Source organism: Ornithorhynchus anatinus, chromosome 20, assembly GCF_004115215.2.
Source record: "Ornithorhynchus anatinus isolate Pmale09 chromosome 20, mOrnAna1.pri.v4, whole genome shotgun sequence".
Classification (NCBI taxonomy): Eukaryota; Metazoa; Chordata; class Mammalia; order Monotremata; family Ornithorhynchidae; genus Ornithorhynchus; species Ornithorhynchus anatinus.
The window spans coordinates 4,051,959-4,073,464 of record NC_041747.1 but is presented as its reverse complement, the minus strand read 5'-3'; the positions used below and the strand labels follow the sequence as shown (position 1 = coordinate 4,073,464).

The following is a 21,506-nucleotide window of genomic DNA, read 5'->3' as shown; positions in this document are numbered from 1 at the left end:
ATCCCCGTTTTGCAGATGAGGGAACTGAGGCCCAGGAGAAGCAGCGTGGCTCAGTGGAAAGAGCACGGGCTTTGGAGTCAGGGCTCATGAGTTCGAATCCCAGCTCTGCCACTTGTCGGCTGTGTGACTGTGGGCAAGTCACTTCACTTCTCTGCGCCTCAGTTCCCTCATCTGTAAAATGGGGATGAAAACTGTGAGCCCCACGTGGGACAACCTGATTCCCCTATGTCTACCCCAGTGCTTAGAACAGTGCTCGGCACATAGTAAGCGCTAAACAAATACCAACATTATTATTATTATTATTATTATAATGATAATGTTGGTATTGGTTAAGTGCTTACTATGTGCAGAGCACTCTTCTAAGTGCTGCGGGAGATACAGGATAATCAGGTTGTCCCCATGTGGGGCTCACAGTCTTCATCCCCATTTGACAGATGAGGGACCTGAGGCCCAGAGAAGTGAAGTGACTTGCCCAAGGTCACACAGCTGACAAGGGGCAGAGGCGGGATTCAAACCCATGACCTCTGACTCCCAAGCCCAGGCTCTTTCCACTGAGCCACGCTGCTTCTCTATCCCTCACCTGTGACACAAATGTTACATTTTCCTCCCCCAGATGGGCGATCCGGCCCTTAGCACAGTGTCTGGCACATATTAAGCGCTTAACAAATACCATCATCATTATGATTATTATTATCATTAATTAAAAGAACCTGAAAACTCCACTTGGAAACGCCTCCCCGGCCCTCCCCGAGGCGACAGAGAAAAACAGGCTAAATAAATGATTGGCTTTTAGGTGGATTTAGAAATAGGGCAGATTGCAATCGCGCTCCTTTTCTCTTTTAAAGAGCATATTCGACTCCAAACCGAGTCTTAGACTCATTAAAATTCAAATGATTTGGGCTCAGTAAGTATCTCCTTTTGGGGCTTGATAGAGCTGGGCTCCTCAGGTTGATCTTCCCAGGAGATAAAAGTTATTTTTTAACCAAAGAATGAGATGCTATGATCGTTTAACTTTTATTTTTGGAAATACTTGTTGATAGAGGTGCAGTTTTGCTGATACTGTGCCGTGTGGAATTTCGGAAAGGCCGTCTACCGGGTCGCTGCTGGTTAATGCTGATCTGGAGAGTCTGATGATGATTCTTATATTTCACAACCGACATAAACAATTTAATCGGGATTTTCATTCAGTTCTCCACCCCAGAAAAACATTTTGTGGGGATCCGGGATCATTTATCAAGATGTGTGAATCTTTTGAAATACTCCGCTGCTGCTGAGCCGCTATCGAAGAGTCACCATTTTGAAAAGTGAAGTGTTCCTCCATTGAGAAAATTCAATTCAGGGGCCTCTAGGTTGCACTTAATAATAATGTAATAATGTTGGTATTTGTTAAAGCGCTTACTATGTGCCAAGCACTGTTCTAAGTGCTGGGGGAGATGCAAGGTCATCAGATTGTAGAAGCAGCGTGGCTCAGTGGAAAGAGCACAGGCTTTGGAGTCAGAGGTCATGGGTTCGAATCCCAGCTCGGCCACTTTATCAGCTGTGTGACTTTGGGCAAGTCACTTAACTTCTCGGTGCCTCAGTTACCTCATCTGTAAAATGGGGATTAAGACTGTGAGCCCCACGTGGGACAACCTGATTCCCTTGTGTCTACCCCAGCGCTTAGAACAGTGCTCGGCACATAGTAAGCGCTTAACAAATACCACCATTATTATTATTATTAGATTGTCCCAGGTGGGGCTCACAGTCTTAATCCCTATTTTACAGATGAGGTAACTGAGGCACACAGCAGTTGAGTGGCTTGCAGATCACACAGCTGACAAGTGGTGGAGCTGGGATTAGAACCCAGGACCTCTGACTCTCAAGCCTGTGCTCTTACCACTGGGCCACGCCGCTGCCATGTGCAGAACGCTGCGGTAAGTGCTTGGGAGAGGACAGTACAACAGAGTTTGGAGACATGGTCCCTGCCCCCAGGAATTTGCAGTTTAGTAGGCGTCTCGCCGGACCTTGCAGTCTAGTAAATTCATAAAATTTTATTATGATTTACTTAATGGTATTAGTTAAGTGCTTATTACGTACCAGGCCCTGTACCACACGCTGGGGTAGGTACGAGACACTCAGGTCGGATGCAGTCCGTGTCCCACTTGGATGTCACAGTCTTAATTCCCATTTTACAGATGAGGTAACTGAGGCCCAGACAAGTTGTGACTTGCCCAAAGTCACACAGTAGAAAAGCGGTGGAGTCAGGATTAGAACCCAGGACCTCTGCCCCCCAGGGCGGTGATTTTTCCCATTAGGGCATGGTTTTTCCACTGCTTCTCAGCACTCTTCAGCACTTTTATTGTGAGTTAAATTCTAGGAGATTTCAAGGAACATTTCTCACACTCTAACTTCAGAGGAAGGGAATGGAAGAAATGTTTTTAACTGTCGGGGGGGGGGGGGGGGGGAGACTGAAAAGGGAGAAGGCGCAGTAGAGGACCGTGAGCTTGAGTAAACTTAAATACCAATATATTGAGCCATGTACCCGGTCCAGGTCTGTGCCTTTCTAAAGTCGAGGTATTTGTGCAGGAAAGAGGGAAGCAAGAAAGCACCTTAGTGGACAAGCAATTTGAAAATCACAACTGTGTTCTAGTCTCAACTCTTATCTGTAGCTGGCTTACGTGCCTCATCGCTGCCTGCCTACCTACCCAGTCATTGCACTTTGTGTCCCAGCGAGAACATGGCTAGCAGGGGCTAGAGAGTGTTCCTGGCAATGCATAAATTATCAATAAAATCAACTTCTTCCCACAGGGGACAGGTTCCTAAGAGGAGACTCATCATTACCCCATCCCTTCTTAACAAAGACATAATGGCAAATGTATAAAGTTCAAACATGTATAAAACCATCTTTAGAATTCACACCCACAAAACTTCTGATGTATTACTGGAACTAATAGAACCTGGTTCTGGTCTTTATTTGGCCTCGCTTGACTCTCCTTTCACCCATTCTCTTCTCATCTGCTGTCGTATTTAAATCAATCGGGTTTAGTGAGTGCTTCCTGTGATCAGAGCACAGAGCAGAGTACTTGGGAGAGTGCAGTACAAAAGCATTGATAGATACATTCTATTTATATACCTACATACAGATAGAGAAGCATCGTGGCTCAGTGGAAAGAGCATGGGCTTGGGAGTCAGAGGTCATGGGTTCTAATCCCCGCCCCGCCGCTTGTCAGCTGTGTGACTGTGGGCAAGTCACTTCACTTCTCCGTGCCTGAGTTACCTCATCTGTAAAATGGGGATGAAGACTGTGAGCCCCACGTGGGACCTCCTGATCACTTTGTATCCCCCCAGTGCTTAGAACAGTGCTTTGCACATAGTAAGCGCTTAACAAATGCCATCATTATTATTATTATTACATTCCTGGCCCACAACGAGCTCAGTCTAGAGCTTCACCGTCTTCTTCCCTCATCCTGTTTTCCTTCCCCCTGCCCTTTCCTCTTCATCTCTATCTCCCTTTGCTCTCTCTAGTTCCACTCCTTTTGATCCCACCTTTCTTCCCCCAATCTCTTACCTTCATCATCTACCAGAAATCCGTGTCATGTGCCCAACACCAAACCCATGGCCAAGCTATCGCTTCCTTCCGCTGCCATTTTTCTCAGTCTCCCCATTGCCTTACTGCTAGCACGAGATATCCTGCCCTCCTTCCTCCTCCCCCACCCAACTAACCCCAAATACTGCCCCTGGGGCAGTGATAGGACAGCATGAATAGCCGGCAAACTTCTTGAGAACTGAGAAGATAGACCTCGTTTCTGTTAAATTTTCCTCAGTGCACAGTACAGTGCTTAGGGCTCAGTAGGCATTCTATAAGTACCACTGATGGACTGAGTTCCCCTTTTCTTCTCCATAGCTAGGCCAAACTCAACTCAAGACTACCGGAGAGGAATTGAGGAATTCTTCTGCCGAGTATCATCCCAAAGCAGTGCCTTGATTCACCATTCAGGAGAGCAGTGTTCACGTGTTCTATTCATCACAGAAGAGAAAAGCCCCCTTCAGTCTCCAGAAAGTGATGAATGAAAAGGACTTTCAAAGCCGAGTCGTTTATTTCAGGTACGTTTTATAGACGTATTTTAAGATGTAGCCTCAATTCTTTGATCTTTAAAATAGTCTAAGCATTTGGGGGGTTACCTCTCTCCCCCACATGCCGTGACTGTTTTGAAATTAGAATTCAATGATCTTGAAAGAACCACCAAATTTACACTGGGTCAGAAAGACTTGCTTAAGAAACAGCTGGTCCTTTCGCCTATCTCATAGTGACCTTTTCCATTTAAATACAATTTTATTTAAACGGAAGCAAAACCAGGCCGTTCAGACTGATGTTTGGAAGACATTTTCCTCTCGTTCTTCTGTTTCAAGATGTGGGTACCACACCTCATCCGGTAAAGGGGAGAACTCAGTGATTAAAACCAGTGTGTTTAGGATGTCAGTTTTGTTTACAACTCAGAGTTCCTCTCAGGGACGTGACCGATGTGATAGTCCATCCCAGAAAGTCTGTCAGTTGATTGTATTTATTGAGGTTTTACAGTGTGCAGAGCACTGTACTTAGCACTTTGAAGAGTACAATATAACAATAAACGGACATATTCCTTGCCCATAACGAGCTTATTATAGAGTTTGTCCCCTCAGACTCACTCTGGCTCACACCGAAGACAAATTGAGCCAATTATACTTGCTGCAGTCAGCCAAGAGAACAAGTAACCACTATCAAAATCCATATTTCCAAGTAATGATATCTTAGATGCTCATTTCCAGGGTGTGTGTACGTGTGTAGGGGCTGGGGGTGGTAAGAGCTTGTGCTAATATGACTTCTTTTTATCAAAAGGTGGCACTTGGATTCAGGACAAATGATTGTGGTTTATATCCTTCATTTCAGTTGCAGCAAAATGCTATTGAGTTAAGCTCCTGCGGCAATCCTTAAATCAGGGATATCTTACTGTAGCTGAGATAATGAGACCAATATGGTACTTTTTGTTCTTATCATTTAAAACTCAGCCAATAAGCATTTCATTATATTTGATACTCCTGCTTTTAGCCGATGACACCATTTGAAATTAAAGTCAAGTTTGTGAAACACTCCTGACAACTAAAGCAATTTTTTGTCAGACCCCCACACATGGAGTGCCCTCTAAATGGAGCCCTCAATGTTAACATTGGTCATCTCATCGGACCTTACGTTTCTGTGAATTTTATCCAGTCAAACAATAATAATAATTGAGCATCTACTGTGTGCAGAGCAATCCGCATTTGGGAGAAAGCAAGGGAAGACACAGTCCCTGCCTACTAGGTGAATCTAGTCCTTGATCTGGATCTAGATTAGCCCCATTTTACATATTGGAAAACCAATGAGGCTCAAAGGGGATGAACCTGCCTCCCCTCCCACCACCACCACTCCTATACCCGTAAACTCATCATTACGGGCAGGGAACGAGTTTGCTCATTCCCTTGCATTGTACTTTCCCAAGCACTTAGAACAGTGCTCTGCCCATAGTAAGTGCTCGATAAATACCAATGATTGATCGACTGATTAACCCCCATATCCCCAGCTATACTTGCTGCTGAGGGAAAAAAAAGGCTTTTGTAAGTGCTTAAACATATAAAATACTTACCATGGGGCTTTGCAAGAGATTATAAACTCCCTGAGGGCAGGGCAGAGATCATGTCTGACAATCTGGTGATACACTCCCAAGTCCTTAGTTCTCTGTCACAGTGGGTGCTCAATAAATGCTGCTGATTGATTGGATTGGGAAAGACAGCACAGAATGACTCTTCTTGCAAAGTCTGTGATCCTGTCTCTTTCCTGCCTCCCTCTCCTTCAGCGTGCACACACTGAAGGTGCAGATGTTATATCGTTATATCGTACTCACTCAAGCACTTAATATAACACTCTGCATTCGGTAGGTGCTCAATAAATACTACTGATTCATGCAGAGGTAAATTTCCCTTGGGGAGGGAACATTTTCCTCCCAATCTGTTGTATTATTCTTTCCCAAGTGTGTAGTACAGTGCTCTTCACACAGTAAGCACTCAATAAATATGATTGATTTATCGGGTCAGACACAGAGGTTAAGGGGACTTTGATAAGCACCCAGAGAGAGATTAAATCCCTTCAGGGAAGCAAATGGACTCGGAGTGAACGAACGCAATGAGAAAAATGGCTTTGCTACTGATGAAAGAATTGCAGTGGGCCGGCCCAAGAGTCGGGATCGGTGAAAGGTTGCTTAATGTGTTTATTACAGACCTGGGCTCTAGGGTTAATCTTGGGGTGGCGGAACCTGCCAAGGACATAAGCGATTTAGGTTCGTTAAGGCCGAAATACATGATGAGCAGTTCCTGAGGGACCTTAGCCAAATTGAGTTATTGGGCTTCATGATGTCCAAGGAAATTCAGTACAGACATAAGCAAGGTAAGGGACATTAAAAGGAACAGTTTAAATTACTCATGCACACTAATGGGTTTTGAATTAATTGTAACCTCAGGGGGAGAAGATGGAAGAGTCGTCTTGTGCAGTTTAATGAAGACATCTGCTGACAGTGCAAGGGGGTCCAAAAATTTAATAAGTTTATCAGGCTACATTAAAAGGAGGCTAGAGAGTATGGATACTGAAAAAAATTGAAACAACAGTATATGAATTAATAAATGATTCATTCTCCCCTGGAACACTGTGTTCAGTCTGATCACTCTACCTCAAAAATGATAGTCCAGAAATGGGAATGGTCCAGAAAAAAAAAAGATCGGAAAAAGCAAACCAAAAAATACACTGTAATAATAATGTACTTGTTAAGCACTTACTATGTGCCAAACACTGTTCTAAGTGCTGGGGTTAATGCAAGTTAATGAGATCGGACACAGTCCCTGTCTCTCATGGGGCTCAGTCTGGTAACACAGTCATCATCATAATTTGTTTTACAGTCATGTTGTGCGCACACACACACATTCAGGCCAGGCTTTTTTGGGTTTTTTTTTCTTTTAGAACCTGGGGATTCTATGTACCCAGGTTTCCTAAAACTCAAACTGGGCATTCTTGCAGAATTCCCTCATTCAAGAAAACTTGCACTGTGGTACTCACCACATTCAGTGCATGCACATCAGTCATTTCTTCTGACACCAATACTAATATCCAAATTGGTTTAAGTTGTTGTATCGTCCTTCCTTAAACGCCTTAGCAGCATTCTAGCCAAACACGTCTGCAAATCACACCGTCTGGCAGCGACGGTGATCGAGATGGTAGAATTCATTGGGCACATCCTGGGTGCGGTGTACGTGGGAAGAACAAAACAAGCTGCTAACAAGGAGCTTATTCTCTAATGGGACAGATAGAAAAGTATGTACAAAGTAATCAACATAAATGCTTGAAGGTATAGTTGATTAACTATGTAGGCAATAATAATTGTGGTTTTTGTTAATCTCTATGTGCCAGACATGTACTAAGTAATTGCTGAGGATGAGTCTAAGTGGGTATGTAAGTGCTAGCGATGACTGTTGGATTTATGTGGCTTGAGATGTTAGGAATTAATCTAGACCTTAAGCCTCCCCCTTTAGACGGTAAACTCCCCCTCTAGACTGTAAGCTCCTTGTGGGCAGGGACCGTGTCTACTAGCTCTATTATATTGTTATTGTTACTTTCCCAAATACTTCATATAGTGTTCTACGTGCAATAAGAGCTCAATAAATACTGTTGATTGAGGGAAGGTATGTGGGAGAGGTGGGCTATCAGGAGAGCTGTCAGGGATGGCTGGCTGAGCTCTGATGGATTTGCAGGCAGTGAAGGGGTTCAAAGACCAGTCTGAGCCAAGGAGATGAAGAAGGAGAGTCGAGATTATGGTGCAATTAGAAGGTTGGCTTGGGAGGGATGAAGCGAGCAGGTTGGGTGGCAGCAGGTGAAAAGAGCAGATGAGTAAGGTGGGATGAATCAGTGTAAAGCCTTGATGCCAACTGTGAGGAGGTTTTGCTTGTATACTAGGCTGGCATGTCCGCTTCCCAGGGTTTCGCGGCAGTTTTGCGGTTTAATTTATGTTTCTGTCCGATAGAGCATCTTGATTGTGTCTGTATTGCGTACTTTAAATGTATCTCAGAGCCGAGCTCAGTGCCTAGCACGAAGTAAGCACTTAACACTATCGGAGGACCTGGATTCTAATCAGATAATGTGCTCTGGCATTCTCTAAGCAGGTTCTAGAACAAAGGGGGCAAATCCAAGTGCAAAGCACTGCTTGAAACACTGTGCCAAACACTGGAGAAAAAAATGGGTGAGAATTAGACAGAAGTCCCGACCTCCAAGGGGCCCACAGTCTAAGAATATAAGGGGGGGAAAGTTTGGTGACAGACACAGTCGGAAAAATGAAACTATAAAAACATAAAAGACAACAAGACGTACTGTGATGAATAAAATAAGAGTAGTTGGGTGCTGTAGCTATGGGAATCGAGTTTCGGGATCCTCTCAGCTCAGAATCCCTTGGGTAATCTGCTGAGGCCATGGAATTGGGGCCTTCCAGCAGAATGAAAACCCAAAGTGCTGGCTTTAGAATTGCCATAGGCCTATTTACAATTTGCACCGCGGTAATGACGACAACCAATTTATCAGCCTTTAATGCCACACTTAGGACGCTGATTCCTAAATAAGCCCATCCTTGTAGGGCAGAAGCTTCTTTTTTATGAAGGGAATGTAAATAATGTCTATGCTTTACTAAGTCTATTTTGTATTTATTACTCTAGCTTCTGAATAATGTTCCTTAGGTTTTAAAAGCCTTCAGTACCAGATAGGAAGAAATATATTTTTAAAGTGTAATCTCATTTTCTGGGCAGTCAATGTCTTCTCTTCTAAGAGCACAGTAAATATGAATCTGAGCTTTCATTCAAAATTAAATATTTAATTTTGTTTTCCTCTATTTTTATAACACATAAATTTTTCAGTTCTGTTCATAAGGACATGACCAATATTCTCTCTCTGTCTCTAAAATGATATTTTACGAGTATAAAGTATATTTAGTCTCCTAGGCAATCAATAAAAACAAAGCCAAAGGTTTTTAGGGAAAATAGAAAGGTTTTAAATCTTACCTCTTGATATCCCAAAATAATTATTTTTTTAAAAAAAGTCTTTTGAGGACAATTACAGCGGGCCTTTCCTGAGCATTCTGAATAGTGTATTTCTAGTTCCTGGTCTTCAAGTCAAATGTATCTGAGATATGCCATCTTGAAATGCAATTGCAGGTGCCCTCATATGGCACAGCAGGTTGATGGTAGGCCAGAATTGGCTGTGAGGCTGAATCACAATAGTCTCCACCTGAACAGAGCCTCCTTAAAGCCCCCTAATAACATTAGAATAGGAGCATAAATGAGAAAAGCTCAGGCCTATAACCTTGATATTTATGTGGCTCCTGCTGAGATTTGAGTTACAGTGCCATAAAGACAATGGTCCCTTTATACAGAGAATGAAAAAGAATGCACAGGCATCTCTGGGTAGAGTGAACGGACGCCACACATTCAGTTGGATGCTCGTGTTTTTGGAAATCAGTCCCGCCACTCCAAAACCCTAAAGTGGACACTTTATAGGGGCTTGCTTTTTACCTGGAATGGGCAAAGAGAACTCTTCTGCTGCAAGGGAGATGATTGTGGTTTAGTGGATTAGAAGCAGCCTGGCTTAGTGGATAGAACACGGGGCTGGGAGTCAGAAGGACCTGGGTTCTAATCCCGGTTCTGTCTCTTGTCTGCTGTGTGACCTTGGGCAAGTCACTTAACTTCTTTCTGCCGCAGTTTCCTCATCTGGAAAATGGGGATTAAGACTGACCAACCCAATTATTTTGTATCTGCCCCAGTGCTCAATATAGTTCCTGGCACATTAGTAAGCACTTGAAAAATACCACCCCTATTATTAGTATTATTGTGGTGGTGGCGGGGCAGAGGAGAGGAACAGGAAGAGAAGGACGTCCAGTTTCCTCTTTCAACTTTTCTTCCTCCTCCTCCTTTCTCTCTTCCTCCTCCCTTTCTTCAGCAACAGCAAATATACCTGCCACTACAGCCAAACTGGCTCTTGTAGGCCACTGGAAACACAGCCTCCAGCTGTTCCGGAAGCTCCCATCCGTGGTCCAGAAAGGCCAGTTCGGATCCAGCGGGGTGATCGTGGTTGCCGAAGGCAAAACTGTGGAGGGCAAGACAGAGAAGCTTCGTCATACTCAGTTTTGATTGTTTTTCTTGCTTATAATCAGCTGGAGCTACGGCAGTAAACACCATGGATTTGGAGTTCTTTGCAGGGAATTTTCTATCCAGAGCGTATGTCTCTGACTACGAAATCAGAGAGATAGATCTCATGATAATAGTAATGATGAAAATAACAATAATTGTATCTTTTAAGCACCATGTGCCAAGCACCGTACTAAGTAGTAGGATACCTTTTATTGATGAAGAAACTGAGGCACCGAGAAGATAAGTGACATGCTCAAGGTCACACCATAGGCAAGTGGCAGGGCAGGGGTTAGAACCCAAGTCCTCTGACTCCCGGACCCGTGCTTTTTCCACTAAGCCATGCTGCTTGCTCCTTTTTAAAAAAAATATTTGTTCAGCACTTACTACGTGCCAGGCACTGTACTAAGCACTGGGGTAGAGATAGGACAGTCAGGTTGGACACAGTCCATGTCCCTTGGGGTTCACAGTCTTAATCCCCATTTTACAGATGAGGTAACTGAGGTGCAGAGAAGTTAACTGAGTTGTCCAGGGTCACACAGCAGACAAGTGGCGGAGCCCAGGTCCTTCTAATTCCCTGGACCATCACTATTCATTGGGCCACACTGTTTTTTCCTTAAGAATTTGACATGATAATGTAATGTCAATTATCTAGCTTTTCTGAATTCAGTCAACTTTTCCTCATTATCTGGAGACTGTGATCACTAAAGATCCTCTGAAGTCTGAGCCCTTTGCTTTCCCATGTATTTGAAAGACTTATTTGATCTATTGTTTCTTCCAAGCTCTTCTCCAGACTTTACTTTAGCTATTAAGCACAACACTGCCTTGCAAGTTTTTTAAAAAATATATAAGATTGTGAAGAGGCTAATTTCTGATTCCAAATGCACGAAGCTAATTTGTTTCAACAGTTCTCTCTCCCTCTTCAAGGCCATCACATATTACTGTTCCCTTCACAAACCCATTATTTGTAATTGAAAGGAGGAATTTCTCAGAACAGCCAAACTGGGCTCTCAGTCCTTTTCTAAGTGTTTTTTTCCGTATTTTTCCTATTACGAACTCCATTACGAAAGGGACCGAGGCGGGAAACGCAAGTAAAGTGCGGCTAACAGAATTAGAGTTTGTGGATAACTCTGTTGTAATGCAATTAGTATGTTTTATCAGTGGCTTGGTAAACTTCACCCATCTGTTTTTGAAGCATATATTCCTTGGTGCAAAAAGAAGTATTAATTGTAAGTGCTGGAGTTAACAGCAGTAATAATTGTGGTATTTGTTAAGCATTTACTATGTGCCAAGTACTGTTCTAAGTGCAGGAGTAGATTCAGGGTAATCAGATTTTCCCCACGTGGGGCTTACAGCCTTAATCCCCATTGTACAGATGAAGTAACTGAGGCACAGAGAAGTTAAGCGGCTTGCCCAAGGTCACTCAGCAGACGAGTGGCGGAGCTGGGATTAGAACCCATGACTTCTGACTCTCAAGTCCGTGCTGTTTCCACCAAGCCACAGTTAGTTATGCCATTGAGCGTTTACCAAGAGCCTATTGCAGTGTGAAGAGCTGGGGTAGATACAAGAAAATGGGATTGGATACTGACTCTATGGACAGAGGATGGGTCTGTTTGTTGTTATATTGTACTCTCCCAAATGCTTAATACACTGCTCTGCCAAACAGTAAGTGTTCTATAAATATATTTGGCTGACTGACCGACTATAAACAACCCACAATCTAAGAGGCAGTACAAAACAGACCATTAATGAGGAGAAAAATATGCCAAATGGAGGAAACATGTTGGTAAAATATAAGAAATATAAGCAAGTCAAACGGAATTTTAATATGAAAGATTTTTAGGTAACCCTCGTATCTTCCCCTTCTTCAGCAAGGAGAGCCAGGCCCACTTTCCTAGGAATCTCTCTTTACAAAAGGCTTGAGCTGTTCCCCCAAGCCCTTAGGATACTGAGTGATACTTAAGGTCAGTCAAGTCCACCTGAAAGCAAGGAGATAAAAGCTAGGTTATTAGATCTTGCTTGATTCAGTCTTTGGGGTGCAAATCCCAGTTTTCCAGACAATAACCCCACTAGATTGTAAGCTCCTTGAGGGTAGGGATTGCATCTAATCAGCTCCTTTGAATTGTACTCTTCCAGGCACTTAGGACAGTGTTCCGCATGAGGTGGATGTTCGATTAATACCATTGATTGATTGATTGATAGCTAAGAAGAGAGGGAGGTCCCGAGGACTGGTCAGGAGGGGAATTGGGTCATAAAACTACAAGCATCACTTTACCACCCAGCCCCCATCCCATCAGGACTTCTGGTCTGCCCTGCAGCTCCAGGTGGGGATGGGTGAGGAAAAATTGGCAGCCTGAGTTCTTCTCAATTTTGAAAACGCTTAGAAGAAAATCCAACCCCGGGCCCAGATCTTTCTGGGGCGTCCTCGGGCTCTGTCGGCTCAGCTGTAACTATCCAGCCCTGAGTTGGCCTTCTCTTGCTGCTTGTTTGAATTTAAAATAAGTACTACACTCAGGCAGGGATTACGATTGCAAACCCAGGACCAAATATGTATGCCAGCACTAGAGATCTGGGCAAGGACGTGATGCAGCAGGTAGCAGTCACGTCCTCAGGCATGCGATTGCATTTTCCACATAATTGTGTACTTAATAGAACACCGAGTCTTAGTTTTCTTGCGCGGGGGAGTAAATATCCGTTATTTAAACATCTATTTATATTAACACTTCTCTCTCCATTGCCTAAAAACCTAACAACTGTGGAATTTTAAATGGGGAGGCAGTCTCCAGCCAAAAGTCAATAAATGCTCCTGATTGATTGGTAGCCAGGACAAGACATTTCCTCTCAGAGGAACATCCAAAGCAGTGACCTTGCCTCTATTTGAAGACTCCCGTGGTCTCTCCCAACCTCCTCCTCCTCTCACGTGAAATAGTCCCGATTTCTTGAAACTCCCTCCACCAGAGCCGCATCTTCATAGCCCAGAACTGAATATTTCTGTTGAGCTTCTAGATTCGCTTCCAGAAGGAACATCAGCATCCCAGGAAGCAGTAGACCTCAACAGACCACATGTCCCATGTGCTCGGGCTAGTGACTAGTTCATCTGAGTTGGGCTGTAGCCACCTCATCATTAGGTAGGTCGGGTTTTCTGTCAGTCTCAGGCTGATGCTCCAGGATCTCTGGTGTCTTTTTCTTGATTTTCTTTTGAACATATATTTTATTAAGCACTTACTTGAGGCCAAGCAATGTGTTAGGTACAAGGTAATCAGATCGTGCACAGTCCTTATCCCACAGGGAGCTCACAGTTTAAGAGGGAAGGCCAGAGAGGTCTCTTACCCCCCATATTCCAGGTGGGGAAACTAAGGCCCAGGGAGGTTAAATGAAGTCACCAAGGTCACTCAGCAAATCCGTGGCAGAGCCAGTATTAGAATTTGGGTCTCTTGCTTGATTTCTCTGGGGTTGTATTTCACCAGAGGAAAGGTCAGCATGTTAACAGAAAGGAAAGAACAATGAAAGTTTCTATATTTCTTGTTACTCCAAGTATTCTGGAGGAATTCCCCAGTGGATATCTAATCTCCCAACCTCTCATCCCCCTACTGCAACATCAGTAATTCTGTGTTTACCTAAGCCCTTAAATATTCACAACCTCCCTCCCCCCAACAGCACTTATTTAGCCACCTTTATATTCTGTTACTTCTTTCTACCTTTAATTTATTTTGACTGTCTTCCCCATGAAACTTTAAGCTCCTTGAGGGCAGGAATTGTCTAACAATTTTATTGCACTCTCTTAGGGGCTTAGAACTGTGCTCTACTCAAGAGTAAGCTCTCAGAGAATTTTATCAATCGATCCTCCTTAGTGATGATGAAAAGCCTAATCCTCAACTTCTTCCTCTCAGGTTGACCTAGGAACTCTGGTGCCAGAGACCCAAAACTAGGAAGGCTATTGATGCACTAAAGAATTCTGGACACCATATTATTATTATTATTATTATTATTATTATTATGGCATTTGTTAAGGGCTTATTATGTGGCTGGCACTGTAGTAAGCGCCGGGTTGGATACAAGTGAATCAGATTGGACACAGTTCCTATCCCAGATGGGGAACCCTGTCTCAATCCTCATTTTAGAGATGAGGGAACTGAGGCACAGAGAAGTTAAGTGACTTGCCCAAGGTCACAAAGCAGACAAGTGGCAGAGCTGGGATTAGAACCCATCACTTTCCGACTCCCAGGCCTATGTTCTACACACTACACCATGCTGCTTTGGGTGTCCTATCCATCCCAGGGACAGACCAGCTAAAAACCGGGCAACTGGCCATCATCCCCAGATCTCCTTTCCTTTGAGTCATTGCCAGAGTTTTGTTTTCATCTCCGTAGAGTTTCACCTGGACACTTCTTACTGCACAAGACCCTTGAGTCACATTTCTATCTTCTCTGAAGTTCAAGACACCTTCTACACCACTGTCAGTCCTAAATTTAATTACGTTCTATTAGTGTCTGCCCCCTTCTCCTAGATTATCAATGAGGCCATTAAATAAAATCCAATATGGACCCCCTGAAGCAGCCCACTAGATGTTACGATTTATTCTTGTGTATTGCCCTTGGGACTGTTGGCAGTGCTTTGTGGTCATGCACAGGCCCATTTGGATGAACTTCAAATCTAGTTTCATGAAACAGCGCGTGAAATGTGTTAGAAAGAATTATTCCTAACACGAGCCTGCTTTTAGTTCTTCCCCCCCTGCAAGCAGCCAACGCATTTACTGGGTTCTGCCCCAAGTTTTTTACCTGTCTCCTCCATCTGATTGAAAGCTCCAAGAGGGTAGGGATCGCATCTTTTATCTTTCCCAAGTACTTAGTATAGCACACAGTAAGAGCTCATTAGATTAGATTGATTGATTGACTGATTTCCTGAAATGACGCTCCTACCAGTGAAGGTGTTAAAATGATTCCTCCTCCCCTTTCCATATAACCTGTTATATGGAAATTATTATATTTCACTGCTTAATAGAATGTGCCCTGTGTTGCAAATGTCTTCACCCTCCACGGAGTTGATATCTCACTGTGAAATCTTAAATTTGGTTGTCAGTAGGAAGCCCTAGCAAAGGATGAAGATGCCTAAAGGAATGGAAGTGACAATAATTTCAGTTTCTCAGGCAGTCGACCGCATTTTGTAGAACAGACCATATTGTCAGTTGTGGCTCAGACTCCCTTAGTGCCTGGAAGAGGAGAGGCATGACCCAAGGGGAGGAAGTTTGAAGATTTGAGCAACAAATACCTAGCGTAAAAGAGGGTGAGACCTACTCCGCATCAGGGGTGCTCACATGCATCTAAAATTTCCGCAGGTTTCCTAAGAACTGGAGGAAAACACCCAAAGGATGCAGCTGACAGATTGCATCTGGTTGCCTAGCACTGGCTTGTGTGACCTCATGCATTGCTAGGCAACATGGCATCATGCACTGGGTAACTCAGCAAACACAGAACAGATGCTTTCCCTTTTCTTCCCCGCTACCCGGCACAGTTTTCTCATCTGTAAGAATCGCAGCCGACCGCTGCGCTTGTTTGCGGGAACTGTTCCATTGGCCCGAGTTTCCCAGATGGGAATGAGGGCTGGGGACAACAGAGAGCTCAAAAATCCATCCACCGAAAGTTTGACTATTGAAAAAGCTTATGGAAAATGAAAGCGCATTGAAGCATAAAGTTTCCTTGACTCTATTTTGTCATTCTCAGAGTAATTTTTTCTTTTTTTTTTGGTGAGAGCGAAGTTTTCGTATTAATGTTGGCATCTCCTTTTGGGAATAATGAATAAGCCTCAGTCCTCTTATTGATATATTGCACAAATCTTAACTAAGTTGCCAGACTAAAGTAGACGAGGACCCTTCAAACAGGTCTAAGACATTTCCTTTAATGTTTTAAAAATGTAACTAGTTTTACAGTCTGCAAGTCAGGGACTATTAATGTTCAGGTATATTCTGGGTCTCCCAGTCAGCTTTAACGCCATGAATGGATTTCCTCATACCTTAATTTCTCTACTGTGGCTTAATTAGAATACAACCATGGAAAATGGCAGTTTAGGGCTGGGCAGGGATATACCTAGGAATTCCAAACCCTGTGGAAATACTGTACTTCTTGCTGCCCTCCACTCTCTCCATTCCTAGTCTCTTTCACCACCACACCATCATCGATCGTCATCATCCTCAGTAGTACTTATCGAGCACCTACTGTGTGTAAAGCACTGTTCTGAGAGCTTGGGAGAATACAACCGAAATTAACATACATCATCATCCTTTCCATCAAGGAGCTTCAGTCTGGAGGGAGAGACAGACACTTAAAAAAATTCCAGGTCGGGAGGAGTAATAAAATATAGAGAAAGGCACATTAAGTACCTGTTGTGACTACTAAAATGCTTAGGTAGTGCAGAAGAACCTAAGTGGTACGTCATGACTTCTAAAATGCTTGGGCAGTTCAGAAGAACCTAAGTGGCATTAGGGGATCTAAGAGGAGTAGAAGTAATAAAAGCTGTATTTAATGAGGAACCACTTGGCCTGATGCACTCTACTGGGCACTTGGGAAGTTCTGAATAATGAAGTGAAAAGCTCCTGCCCACAAGGATCTTACACCCCAAGGTAAATAGAATATTATAAATATTTAAAGTATTATCAAAAATAAATTGAAAGGATGAATATATACGTATCTGTCTTCTCAGTAGACGCATTTAAATATATGTAAGTAAATTATTTGTGGGGGTATGTGTATAAATATGTGCTAAAGAGGTTGCAAATAAGTGCATAAAGTGCTAAGGGCAGTGTGCAAAGTCCCGAGGCGAAAGCTGCTGACTCCACAACACTCCGGCCCCCAGAGCCAGTGGAGCAAGAGGATGGGTCCGAAACTCCAATCCGGCAAAAACAAAACCACCACAAGGAATTTTGTGCTGACAGAATGCCCAGCAACTGCCCAGGTCTAGTCCTGGCAGAGCCCACTCCCTGCTAAACTGCCAGGCCAGGCCAGACCAGACCAGATAGTTCTGACAATGGGTGATGTCTTCTGAGCTCGGAGCTCAAGCCGCGAGGCAAGATTAGAGCATCACTGAGCAGATCGTAGTCCTCATAGCACATCTTCCAAAGAGCCTGTCTCTGAAATCCTGGCCAGCACCCCGACACCCAAAGGGGTGCTACGCCCCACTCGGAATCTCTAGATTGCCGATTTGACTGTCCATGGGAAACCCACCTACCTCCCTCGAAAAGGTTCAGAGCATTTTCACATTTATCTCCATTTATTTCCCCCCCATACTGTTTCTCTACAAAGACGGAAGCTAAATTTCAATTTCAGTTTTCGGGTTTCAAGTCATGCATTTCTGAAGTGAATTTAGAGGGATGATTAATGAAAAAGCATAATTGAAGTAAAATTTGAAGAAATGATAACAATGATGATAATAATAATAATAGCATTAAGCTAATAGGCACAAGGTAATCAGGTCAGACACGGGCCTTGTCCCATATGGGGCTTACAGTCTGAGTAGGAGGGGAGAACAGGAATAATAATAATATTAATATTTGTTAATAATAAGCACTTACTGTGTGTCAAGTACTGTTCTAAATGCTGGGGTAGATACAGGTTAATCAGATCAGACAAAGTCCCTGTCCCACATAGGGCTCACAGTCTTACATAAGAAGGACGACAGGTATTTAATCACTACTTTACAGTTGAACAAAGAGAGACTCAGAGAAGCTGTGACTTACCCAAGGTCAAACAGCCAGCAAGTGGCAGAGCAGGGATTAGAACCCAGGTCCTCTGACTCACAGCCCCTTGCTCCTTCCACTAGGACACACTCCTATATTTCCATATCCCCATTTTCCAGTTGAGGGATCTGAACACCATAACCCAAGCAGGCATTGCCTTGGTGGCTGCTGAGATAAGTGCCACCTACATTAGCCATGTTTTTCGAGATTTTTGCTCAACCTGTTCATATTGCTGAGTGCCCTAGGTGGGTCTTTGGTCAGAGACTTATATAGCGAGACTGCATAGTTCCACATGGCATTCCCTTACTTGCAGAGCCAGAACTAGAACCCAATTCTTAGAACTGTACCCTTTCCATAGAACCAGAAGCAGGGCCGCATAAATGCATAACTGCTAAGGGGGCTGCTTCCTTGGTGTGACTTATGCTGGTGGGAATTAATCAAGAAAGCCTTCCTGGAGGGAGTGAGCTTTCAAGGAGGGCTTTGAAGATAGGGTGATTTGTGGTCTGGTGGATTTGAAGGGGAAGGGCTTTCCGGAGGAGGATGTTGGGAGCAAATGTGTCAAACCCCAGGAATGAAACCACTTGTTTGATCAAGTAGAAGGTCCTTGAGGGCAGGGATCATGTCTACCCATTCAATTTTACTGTCTCAAATGCTTAGTACAGTGTTCTGCACACAGTAAACTGTAAATTAGGTGAGGGCAGGGATTATGTTAACCCTATTGTGCTCTCCCAAGAGCTTAGCCCTGCACATAATAAGTACTCAATAAGCACCACTGATTGATTGATAAGTTCCCACAGGAGAGGCTTCAGTCGGCTTATGCACTAGCCACCCTGGTCAATCAGTAGTATTTATTGAGCTTCCACTTGTGCTGAACAGTGAACTAAGTGTTTGGGATGATAGAAGTTAATAACATGATCCCTGCCCTCAATTTACTATTTTGTCAGGGAGACAGAAGGAGTAAGGGAAAGGGGATATGCATGTATATATATATGAGTTAGTGCTTAAGAGGCTACGTAAGATGTGTGCAGAAGTGCTACAGGTAGTTGTGAGTACAGGTAGTTGTGTGTAGTTGGCACAGAGGTACTGAAATGTTAGGGGATATATAATCCAGGAATGATAGTAATCATCGTAATAATCATCACAGTATTTGTTAAGCGCTGCCAAGCACTGCATTAAGCATTGGCATAGATACAAGTTAATTAGGCCCCACATGGGGCTTACAGAGAAAGTAGGAGGGAAAAAGGTTTTGAATTCCCATTTTGCAAATAAGGGAACTGAGGTCCAGAGAAGTGAAGCGACTTTCCCAAGGTCACACAGCAGGCAAAGTAGCGGAACTGGGATTAGAACCCAGGTCCTTTGACTCCCAGGCCTGGGGTTCTTTCCACTAGGTCCCTCTGCTTCTCTTGGGGTATAACTTTCCAAACCAACTCCTTTATATGGGATATTATTTTTCACCTTGACAGTGTAAAAAGATTATGTGCTCTTAATCCTCCATTAACTTGCTTTCGAAACTCTTCAGCCTGCATAACATCTGTCTCAGAGAAGAAAAATAATGCGAGTGTCGGGAAATATCACCGAATTCCCGGTGGGGGAATCAGTCTCCCCCGTGTCCAAATGGCTGGTTGACTTCAGTGGAGTGACAGTATCAAGTGAAGCAGCATGGCTCAGTGGAAAGAGCCCGGGCTTGGGAATCAGAGGTCATGGGTTTGAATCCCGGCTCTGCCACTTGTCAGCTGTGTGACCGTGGGCAAATCATTTCTCTGGGCCTCAGTTACCTCATCTGTAAAATGGGGATTAAGACTGTGAGCCTCACGTGGGACAACCTGATTACCTTGTATCTCCCCCAGTGCTTAGAACAGTGCTCTGCACATAGTAAGCGCTTAACCAATACCAACATTATTATTAAGTGGAAACAAAAAGGGAGATTCAGCATTGTTTGGTCTGCCAACCCCTCGCTTCCCTGGGCCCCCCGTGGACCCCGTCGCCCCTAGGGCAAGTACTCTATGAACTACCCTCAAAGGGTTGGTTTGGGGTTTATTTTTTTCCCATGTAGGACCCATTGCTGGCCAAAGTGACCACAGCACAGTGTGGATGCTCAATTGATTGATTGAATGCCTTGAGGTTGGCTGGCTTGTCTCAATGGAGGAGTGAGGGAGCAAGGAGAAGCAGCATAGTGTAGGGGATAGAGCATGGGCCTGGGAGTTAGGAGGTCATGGGTTCTAATTCTGGCTCTGCCACTTGGATGCTATATGGCCTTGGAAAGTCACTTCACTTCCCTGTGCCTCAGGTATCTCATCTATAAAATGAGGATTGAGACTGTGAGTCCCACATGGGAAAGGGACTGTGTCCCACCAGATTTGCTGGTATCCACCCCAGTGCCTGGCATATAGTAAGTCTTAACAAATACCATTATTATTATTATTATTATTAATAAGGACAGCCAAACAGCCCCAGCCCTCTGCTCAGAAACATCTCTCCCAGAGCACAGTGGCCAGCATTCATATTGCCCCTGCTAGACTATAAGCTCTATGAGGGCAGGAATTGTGTCTGCTAACTCTACTGGACTCTCCCAAGCACTTAGTACGATGGTCAATCAATTACATAGATTGATTGAAAGAGCCTTCAGGCCAATACTGCATTAGCAGAGTTGCCCTTCAGTTCGAAGACGAAGCTACCGACAGTGAAAATGTATCCATGAGTAAGTGTCCCGCACAGTTGCCACTGTGTCCGTGACATTACATCTGGTTGTGTTGCTCGCTTTGCTGCCACGAGCATCATTTGGGAAAAATATAGCCAGGAACTAACTTCATGCTCATCGGTCCTGCCTGCTCAAAGTCGGCAACCACCTCGCTTTCCCCATTGAGGTCCCAAGCAGCAGAGGGATGGATACACAGTAAGCGCACAATAAATGATCGATTGATTGATTGAGAGTAAGTAGGTCATAGGTGTCAAGTTCCCAGGGGTGATGGAGACAAGCGAACCCCCAGGCTGTGCAAGCTGGATTCCCAGCCTCACTCATCCCAACTCTCTCCCGAGACCTGAGCATTTCCATTCTTTCATTCATTCATTCAATAGTATTTATTGAGCGCTTACTATGTGCAGAGCACTGTACTAAGCGCTTGGGATGAACAAGTCGGCAACAGATAGAGACGGTCCCTGCCGTTTGACGGGCTTACAGTCTAATCGGGGGAGACGGACAGACGAGAACAATGGCATTAAACAGAGTCAAGGGGAAGAACATCTCGTAAAAACAATGGCAACTAAATAGAATCAAGGTGATGTACAATTCATTAACAAAATAAATAGGGTAACGAAAATATATACAGTTGAGTGGACGAGTACAGTGCTGTGGGGATGGGAAGGGAGAGGTGGAGGAGCAGAAGGAAAAAGGGGAAAATGAGGCTTTAGCTGCGGAGAGGTAAAGGGGGGATGGCAGAGGGAGTAGAGGGGGAAGAGGAGCTCAGTCTGGGAATGCCTCTTGGAGGAGGTGATTTTTAAGTAGGGTTTTGAAGAGGGAAAGAGAATCAGTTTGGCGGAGGTGAGGAGGGAGGGCGTTCCAGGACCGCGGGAG

General features: G+C 44.1%; 1 long non-coding RNA gene across 4 annotated transcripts in view; it reads left to right on the top strand.

The window, feature by feature from the left end:
• Positions 1-21,506, top strand: part of LOC114805915 — a 51,433-nt gene that overhangs the window by 8,682 nt on the left and 21,245 nt on the right. For 3 of the 4 annotated variants that reach the window (XR_003754041.1, XR_003754038.1, XR_003754040.1), the window contains exon 2: positions 3,884-4,083. This is a non-coding gene — a long non-coding RNA (uncharacterized LOC114805915). Of the gene's footprint in view, positions 1-1,875; positions 1,914-3,883; positions 4,084-21,506 lie in introns of those variants that run through there. The other variant, XR_003754039.1, reaches the window with a different exon arrangement.